Raw genomic sequence first — 9,980 nt, 5'->3', positions numbered from 1 at the left:
GTCCAGGCAGGAGAACAGGACTCACAGTATTTGAACAGAGCAAGTTTCATAGCAAGAATTATTAACTATAACGAGGGATTGGGGTAATGAGGGATTGCTGGTAGGAAGTAAAAGAACACTAGAGAGTACCGGACTAGCCCATGTTAGGAGCAACCACCAGCCCTACGATTGATTTAGAGCTCCCCAGGAAGAGGCTGCCCCTCTCCCCCAGGGCTCAGGTCCAGATCTGGTTGGAGGGCATGGCCGAGGCTCACTGGATGGTGGACAAGTGACCCTGGTGTGTGCCAATCCACTCTCTAGGGTGCCAGGGAAAGCTGCTCATGGGGAGGGAGCTTTCAGGGAAGCTGCCAACCATGGCTGCCATGCACCATTGGAGCTGGGTGCTGGGGAAGCTGTGCATGCTCAGGGTCCTGGTGCTGGAGCAGCCACGCCCTGCAGAAGCCAGGTGCAGGAAGCCAGATGTGCTGCAGAAGCTGGGCCGCCAGCAGGAGTCTGCTGAGACCACACGCGGGAACCAGGAAAGGAACGCCTTCCTCCTGCGGCATTTTACAGGGTTCCCTACTGGACACTTGTGCCAGCTGTCAAGGGAAGCAGAATTAAAGGGCCAGCTCTATCTTCACGGAACAATGAAGGATGCATTTGGTGCTTGGAAGCAATAACCTGACAACGGGCACAGAGCCCCAGGGAGGAAGCCGTGGTGTGGAGGAGGCTGTATGGGTACAGCTTGGAAGCAGCCTCGACAGCTGATGCTCCCAGGATCTCCTCTCCTCCCTGTGCCAGTGAGTGGTTTTATCACATTCCTTGGCTTCTGCTCTCCCCGGTCTATATAAATGCCAGCACCTCTCTCAGGAATCAAGTGTTCAATGTCTGCCCACTGCAAAAATCTCATCCAGTTTGGATTTACTCAAAATGAGAGCGAAGACAAGGTACATGTATTATTTTTCCTGTTATGGACCTTATGGGTATTTTTCACAGGTTGTTTTATTTAACCCTTACAAGAATGGAGTCATTTCATCCCCATTTTATAGAAGTCAAGTTTACTCAATTAGTAATCATATGCTTAACATTTTTATCATATTTTTTATTGTAGAATATAACATATATACATAAAAGTGATAACTTTCCAAGTGCTATTTAACAAGTAGTTAGAGAGCAAATTTCAAAGAATATTATAGATTACAATTCCACAGTTTCAGTTATTTCCTTATTATGAAATATAACATATATACAAGAAGATAATGTCTTTCAAAGTATGATTTAACTAGTTGATATACAGGAAATTTCCAAAATTATTATGCGTGATAGTACCATAGTTTCAGTCATTTCCTTATTGTGAAATCTAACATACATATACAAAAAAGGTATAACGTTAATATTACAATTTAACAACTAACTATAGAACAAATTTCAAAGGATGCTGTGGGTTACAGTCCCACCATTTCAATTCTTTTCTTCTAACTATTCTAATACCCTAGCAACTAAGAAAAAGAAAATTGTATAAAGATTCAGTATTCATAATCCTTTGTTAAATTCCATCTTGTCTGTTTCTATCCCTTCCTCTAGTTGAATCACTTTCCTGATCCTCAGGGATGTCTAGGCAGTGACCACCCTGACATGCTCATGTTGAAAAGGGGTGTCGACTTTATGAGCAAAGGGGACATATCTAATTGATGCTCTTGAAGAGGCTATTGCCTCTGGGTTTCAGAACTTACTTGACATGGGGCACTCTGGTGGATTTAAGTTTCTGACAAATAAACTTATTGAGTGAAATTTGAGTTATAGAGTATGGTATTCCTATTAATTATAAGAATTATAATTATAGTCCCTAGTACACAATGTTTAGATTCTTCCCTTGTACCCTTCTGTTGTCAACTCTCTGTGCCAGGGTCAAGCCTTAGAAGGATATCATGCAAGCACCTACCTATATCTGTGGTCCTGATCTGTGGGAAATATGCCTTTAAACAACCCCTTTCATTCCTATTCACTTTCAATAAAGCTCTGAGACTTATAATCCCATTAACAAACAATCGTCACCCCTATCCATTACCACACCTTTGAATTCACCATCATTAACATATCTGAACATAATAGACTATCATTTCCCCTCACTAGCTGCTGTCTTATCACTAGGTCCCCAATATTCTTACATTATAAGACATTGATTTTACATTGTTCAGATAGTTCATAGAAGTGGTAATATACAGTGTCTCTTCTTTTGCATCTGAGTTATTTCACTCAGAATTATATCTTCAAGTTTCATCCATATTGCCATATGTTTTAAGACCTTGTTCCTTCTTAGTGCTGCATAGTATTCCATCGTGTGTATATACCACATTTTTTTTATCCACTCATCTGTTGAAGGACACTTGGGTTTTTCCATTTCTTGGCAATTGTGAGCAATGCTGCTGTGGATATCAGTGTACACATATCTGTTCATGTCACTGCTTTCAAACTTTCTGGGTATATACTGAGAAGTGGAATTGCTAGATCATAGGGTAATTCAATATCTAGTTTTCTGAGAAACTGCCAAACTGTCTTCCAGAGTGGCTGTACCATTATACAGTCCCACCAGCAAAGAATAAAAGTTCCGATTTCTCCACATGCTCTCCAGCATTTATTGTTTCCTATTTGTTTAATGGCAGCCATTCTTATTCGTGTGAAATGGTATCTCATTGTAGTTTTGATTTGCATTTCCCTAATAGATAGTGAAGATGAACATTTTTTTATGTATTTTCTAGCCATTTGTATTTCCTCTTCAGAAAAATATCTTTTCATATCTTTTGCCCATTTTATAATTGGGCTGTTTGTACTATTGCAGTTGAGTTGTAGCATTTCCTTATATATGCAAAATATTAGTCTCTTATCAGCTACAGGGTTTCCAAGTATTTTCTCCCATTGAGTTGGCTGCTTCTTCACCTTTTTGACAAAATTCCTTTGAGGTACAGAAGGCTTTGATGTTGAGGAGTTCCCATTTATCTATTTTTTCTTTCATGCTTGTGCTTTGGGTATAAAGTCCAAGAAACAACCTTCTAATACCAGGTCTTGAAGATGCTTCCCTACATTATCTTCTAGGAGTTTTATGGTACTGTCTCTTATATTGAGGTCTTTGATCCACTTTGAGTTAATTTTTGCATAGGGTGTGAGGTAGGGGTCCTCTTTCATTCTTTTTGTTATGGCTATCCAGTTCTCCCAGCCCCATTTGTTGAAAAGACTGTTCTGTCCCAGTCTAGTAGATTCGGGGGACTTATCAAAAATCAGTCAACTGTATATACGGGGTCTATTTCCAAACTCTAAATTTGATTCCATTGATTAATATGTCTATCTTTATGCTAATACCATGCTGTTTTGACCACTGCAGCTTTATAGTAGGCTTCAAAGTCTGGAAGTGAAAGTCCTCCCATTTCATTCTTCTTTTCTAGGATATTTTTGGCAATTAAAGGCCCCTTTCCCTTCCAAATAAATTTGATAACTAGCTTTTCCAAGTCTGCAAAGTAGGTTTTTGGAATTGGATTGGGATTGCATTGAATCTGTAGATCAGTTTGGGTAGAATTGACATCTTAACAATGTTTAGTCTTCCTATCCATGAGCATGGAATATTTTTCCACCTGCTTAGGTCCTTTTATTTCTTTTAATAAAATTTTGTAATTTTCTGTGTAGAGGTCTTTTATGTCCTTGGTCAAGTTTATTCCTAGGTACTTGACTTTTTAGTTGCTATTGTGAATGCAGTTTTTTTGATTGTCTCTTCAGTTAGCTCATTGCTAGTGTATAGGAACATCACTGACTTATGTGCATTAATCTTACATCCCACCACTCTGCCGAATTTGTTTATTAGCTCAAGTAGTTTTTCGGTTGAATTCTCAGGATTTTTCAAATATACGATCATATCATCTGCAAATAATGGCAGTTTTACTTCTTTCTTTCCAGTTTGGATACTTTTTATATCTTTATCTTGGTGAACTGCTCTGGCTAGAACTTCTAGCCCAATGTTGAATAATGGAGGTGACAGTGGGCATCCTTGTCTCATTCCCATGCTTAACAGTTTGATCTTCTATCTATAAAGTGGTAACTTTGGAAAGTTACTTTAATCTTTTGATGTCTCAATTTCCTCTTTTTACAGTAGGAATAAAAGTAGTATCAACCTCACTTGTGAGGATTAAATTAGATGACACCTGTAAAAAATATTTAGAACCATGCCTGGCACAATATTTGAACTCGATACACATAACCAAGTAATGGCATAAGAGCTAGTGGTGCTGGAGGAGGTGGTGGTGGAGCAATTGGAGGTCATACAATTGGAGGTTGTGGAGGTGGCAGAGGTGGATGTGGTGGTGGTGGTGGTGGTGGTATAGGATTGAATAAAAATCAAACATAGATCTGTACAGTTCTGAAGACCACGATATACAACTGACCTTTGCCCATTTTACAAGAATCAGTTTCTACAGAATGTTGGCTTAATTTCAGAGGTCTTAAGCACACAAAATGGACTCATGGAAAGATGCTACTATGAAAAATTGCCTTAACTCTGATAGGATAACCGTTTTAAATTTATAAGAAATTGGGATGTCAACAAAGTTTGTCTTCTGATCTGTCTCTATACCCTTCTTTCTTCTCACAGGCTCCCAAATCTCTCTGAGTTTATTAACTTGGAACAGCGAGGTTATGATATTAACTTGGGAAAAGGCAAGGAGGGCCTAGAAGCTATTCTAAATGTTGGTTGCTCTATGAGGCTCAATGCTTTTCCACCACCAGTGGAGCAGGTCTAACTCTTGGCCATGTTTTGGTCTCATTCCATCTGTCTTTCTTTCTGCCTTAATTAATGAATAAGGTTGAGCATTTTTGTTTTGAAATTTCATCACTGGCTAAGCATGTTTTGGATCTGCCCTTGCAGTTCTTTTGTAATTTCAACATGCCCAGTCAGCCTTGTTGCCAGTGAAGCTCTAGGACTTGGTAGATCAACTCATAAAGATGAGTCCAGTCTCTGTCACTTAGCAGATGTCTAATTATGCGGTTACTTAACCCTCTGAGTCTCATTTATAAACACAAACAACCCTTAATGGGTTGGCAGGTGGACAAAGATTTATGAACCGATTATGTCTAAGTATAGGTTTAGGTTTATGAAGTTTTAGGTACTTGTGATAAAGGCTGGTTAGTTTTTTACCAAAATACTTCCCTTCTCCCCTGGAGCATGTATTTACACTACCTTTCCCAGTCTTCCTTGCAGTTACGTGTAGCCCCAGCATGAAATCCAGCTAATGTAAAAGGAAAGAATTTCAGTGCCCATGAAAGCCTGTCGCATGACCTTCCATGGTCTCCCTGCATCTGCTAAGCCGCATGTAGGGAATCCAGCAGAGGATACCAAGGCCCTGGGAATGGCACAGCCACGATATCCAACGAGGCTCGGTCCCAAATCACTTTTCAAGTTGTCTGCCGAATCCCGGCCTTGAAAATTGTTTGGATGAGAAATGAGCCTCTATGATATGAAGCCACTGAGATTCGGGGGTTGTTGGTAAAAGTAGGCATCCGTGTTTGACATGCAACACTCTGATTAACAAACCTTGATTTGTAGTGTTTTCCAATTTCCATGGTGTAAATACTTCTGCCATGGCCAATTTCAAGCTCCTGACCTGACAATCGTTACTGAGTGTGGAGTTGGGGAAAGATGTGCATATCCGTTCCCAGGAGCTGGTGAGATCCTACTCTGGCAGTAATCATTCCCTAACTAACTTAATACTCAATAAATGTTACTATTGTTATATTTACTATATAGATTAAAGATTAAAATAAATCTTAAACCAGTAATAACTGAGGGAATATAGCTTTTTTGTACTTGTCACCAAAAAAGGAATATTTTTTATCTCAAGACTGAATTCCTGTTTTGGTTTATTGCTGTAGTTTTGTTTGTTTTTTCACGTAAGTGCTAACATCACAAAAGAAATCAATGGGAGAATTCAAATTTTTTCAATATATTCTAATACCTCAGAACATATGGGATATAGTTTTCTCATCTATATTTCTCACTATATTTCTACTGGAAATGTGCCAAAAACCACCTACAAAGGCAATTACAAATAAATAAAGTTAGATTCTGAAGTCTTAAGAGAGCAAGGCAGCAAACACTCAGACCACACTTCTCCTCCCTTCTGAATTAGCCCTTAGAATTTCTTCTTCTGTTTACCCTTCCTTCTATATTATGGAATTTGTTGAAAATCAACACATCTAAGCTCCATGCATGAGCCCATTACATCCCTGGTACAAAGCTCTGGTCAGACAGTAAATCTCTTTTAAAATGTACCTTTTCACAGGCTTAACACGGGAGCTCATCTGTTTGAATCCATTTCTTATTTCCCTTGTAAAATAAGGTTTTCATATTGCTCAAAAGCCGATCTTGTTAAATGGTACAGAACACTCTCATCTATTTTCCACTTTTAGGTTGGAAATGATCTGTATTTGTGGACTATTTTTTTTTTCCTCAGTCAAAGATAACCTTAGAGAAAAAGCTGTTTAGTTTTTATCTTACAACCATTCAATGAAAGTCACTTGGCATCCAGCAGGTTTGTGAATTCCCTTGTATTAAGAAAACATAACAAACTTACAAAGGTGACATATTAAAGAGGAGCTCTGTCCTCCACCAGCATCAGATCACATGTGCAGGCTATCAAGGGGTTCTCTAGAAAGGGTGTGGGCATGGCAGGTGGACACCTGGCCAGCTTAGGAGCTGGGTTTGGGCAGGACCCAGATATGTTCAGAAGAGAAAGCAGTGACCACTTCCAAAGGAGTGTTCCGGAAAAGCCCTGGATGCTGTGTGAGGCCCTGTGGGTTTTCTTGATGTGTTTCCAAAACATCAAAATTATGAGCAGGTTATTATTTAATTAAAAATATTTACTTTATAGAATATTCCCCTTAGGTTTTCTTTAAATAATGAAATCTTTGTAGCACATTGAAAATGCCATTAATTTGACAAAACTTTGAATAGTGCAGTTTTCATGAAAAATATCATTTGCTAAGAATCTCTTTAAATGTACATATGCATGTGCATTAAATCACTTTATTAACTTTGAAGAGGACAGACTAATAGGTAATTTATAAGCATCACTGATAAGCAATTGTGAAAGTATATTAAATTTAACGTGGATCTTGATTTACCTATTGTCGCAATGATGAAGATGGACCAGATCTGTGGTTTTCAGATGTGTGTGAGCTGCAGAACCCTCTCTAGACCCAATATGTGGAGCAGCAATGAGCAAAGCTACACTTATTGAAGCCAGAAGAGCATCTGAGCCAGACCTTGGAGACCCTCGCAGCTGCACTTGATGACCTGTGCCATTCCAGGATCCCATGCTCTGAGTACAATGAAGCTGCAACTTGTCATCTTTATTCCAATCTACCAGGGGAGGTGGCTGGGTCATACCTGCAGCAAGACCTTGTCACTGTGTTCAGATAACATCTGCTTAAGGTCTGGGGACTTGAGAACCCATGCTCAGGTGCCACAGTATCCCTCTGGGGCCAGCTCTTTGATGGAGTGTGTCAGGTGCTTTGTATATATCTTCACATTTACTCCCCATGAAATATTATAGGAACACTATTATTACCCTCATTTTACAGGTAAGAAAAGAAAAGCTCAGAGAGTTCAGGGAGATCTCTTGGTCACACATTCAACATGCACTGGGGCTTGGCTTTGAAGCCATATGTGTCTGGTGCCAAGGCCTTCTCACTGGACCATGCTGCCTCTCCCAACTGCATCAGCAGAGTCATCACTGTTTCCACCCTCTTCTCACCACCCTTCTTGCCACTTCCTCATTTTCCTAACAGTGACTGCTGCAATCCTATCCCTGCCACCACTTTTACAGAAGTCCCATCTCTTCTTTAAGTCCTGCCTCCTCCCAGGCCCTGCCTTGAAAATGCCTCATCTCTGGCTGCCTTGGTCCTCACAGTGCCAAAAATCTAGTTTTCATTCAAATAACTGCTTGTATTAGTCATTACCTAATTTTTTAATGCTATGGTTTTAACATGAATTATATATTTAACATTAGATATACATTTTTTATTTTTGGTTTTGAAATCATCAAAAGTACAGCATTCAATCCAGACGTCATTAATTTAGTCATCGTTTCAAACAAGGATTGGATGCCAGCTATGTGCCAGCCATCAACAGAGAAGCTGTTTGGCGAACTCCAACTGGAGTAGACCAAGGAGGACGTGATGGAGGCCTGAACTAGGGCAGTGGCCAAAGGCACAGAATTGAAGATTGAAGAGCTCAGGGCAGGAAGCATTTTAGGAGAAGCCCCGATTTTTTTAGTCTAGACTAAAGTCTAATAATTGGGATGTTTTCTGGCAAGCACAGGTGAAAGATCAGGGTTAACGGGATTGATAATTAGTTCAATATAGGAAATATTGCATTTAGAGCCCACAGAATATCCAGCTAGAGCTAGATATCCATGAGGCAGGTGGAGGCACAGATCTGAAGCTCTTTGGACAGGCAAGTCTGGAAATAAAGATTTGAAGTCAGGGATATAGAGTTAGTAGTCACAACAGTGTATGTGGGTGAGATTCTGCAAAACGAGGAGCAGGTCAAAGGAGAAGTCTGTCTGTTAAGGTACCCATGAGCATGCCCACATTTAAAGAATTGTCAGAAAAAGGGACTAAGAAGAAATTTTGAAAAGAAATAGCAGCAGAGATGGAAGAAAGAAATGTTCCTAGACAGTTGTCTTCCCAAATCCACACAACAAAGGTTCAAAGCCTCTAAAACTTCTTCTCAACTGTCACTGCACTTGAACACCTGTAGGGGGTGAATTTACATAACACAACCAAGTGAATGGGCCCTGGAGAAGGGGCTCAGCTGGGTGATGGGTATGGATTGCGAAGCCCCCCGTTGCTCTCTGGCCTCCTGCTCAGCATAGAGACATTTGTCCCAATCCACAGGAATTATCAAGAGCTCCCTGCCCCTATTGCCTGTTCACTACCACCTCAAAGCCTTCACCCCGACCTTTCACAATCAAGGCAGCCAGCTCCTCTCCCAATGGCCATCACAGTGATGCAGTCCAGGGACACACTCATTTGCACAGAAATTTTACATTTATAGAAACAGATGAAAGAATGAAATGTCAATACACCCCTAACCATCAATCCCCCAAAGGCCTCTGGGTTCTGCCATCACAAAGGCGTGTTTCATCCACTGTAATGATAAAAGCTTCAAAAGCACCATCAGATAGAGAACTCCCTACGTGCTCTCTACGAAAAGATGTTCCTTTAAAGATGCAGCTCAGGATGCACAGTGTAAAATGCTTGTAGCTTTTATTATGTCTTAGATGGAAAACATGTTTTACTGCATACCAGAGTAACAGACGTCAACTCACTTTTCAAATTGGGAACAGCTTTTCATTTTGTTCTGTTCAATGTTTCCCGGGCCCTAATTCAGCCCTCCCCTCCCTTCATCGTACCTCCCACCACCGTGCATTTGTCCTTTCTCCTACAAAACAATGTCACAGGCTGCATTTTCAAATGGCCAAGGCAACGTATGTGAGGTGAAAGGGGCATTTTAAAGACAGAAACCTAACGTGTTCCCTTTTATTTGGTAAGAATAAAAGAAGGGAGCTAGAAGGTGAAATATTTACTATCTCAACATTGCTGATTGAACACAATCCACAGGAAACCCAGATGTCCAGAGCAGTAGATCAGAGAGGGGAAGTCATGAGGCCACAGAGCCAAATTTTGACTTCCAGCCTCCTGTGTAAGTTAAAAAAAAAAAAAAAAAAAAAAAAAAAAAAGCCATCTGTAATGCTGTAAAACCCAATATGGGAAAGTCTATCCCAATCCTTTTCCAAGTGCTACTTCTTTATTTACCAATGATTAGTAAAACAAGTTCATTCTTTATAAAGGTTAAATATAGTTTAAATGTAAATTAAATATGATTTCAGATGGTAATTGATAAAAACTTTTTGGAGTAATAAATATATTGGTGAGTTTTACTCCTTGGGGAAGGA

The 9,980-nt window shown here is 39.9% G+C and overlaps 1 pseudogene; it reads left to right on the top strand.

The window, feature by feature from the left end:
• The first annotated feature begins 353 nt into the window (after positions 1-353).
• LOC119516400 overlaps positions 354-9,980 on the top strand; it is a 62,993-nt pseudogene continuing 53,366 nt past the window's right edge.

Source organism: Choloepus didactylus, chromosome 20 (genome assembly GCF_015220235.1).
Source record: "Choloepus didactylus isolate mChoDid1 chromosome 20, mChoDid1.pri, whole genome shotgun sequence".
Classification (NCBI taxonomy): Eukaryota; Metazoa; Chordata; class Mammalia; order Pilosa; family Megalonychidae; genus Choloepus; species Choloepus didactylus.
Note: the sequence above shows the minus strand (reverse complement) of the source record. Positions and strands in the feature narration are given on the sequence as shown.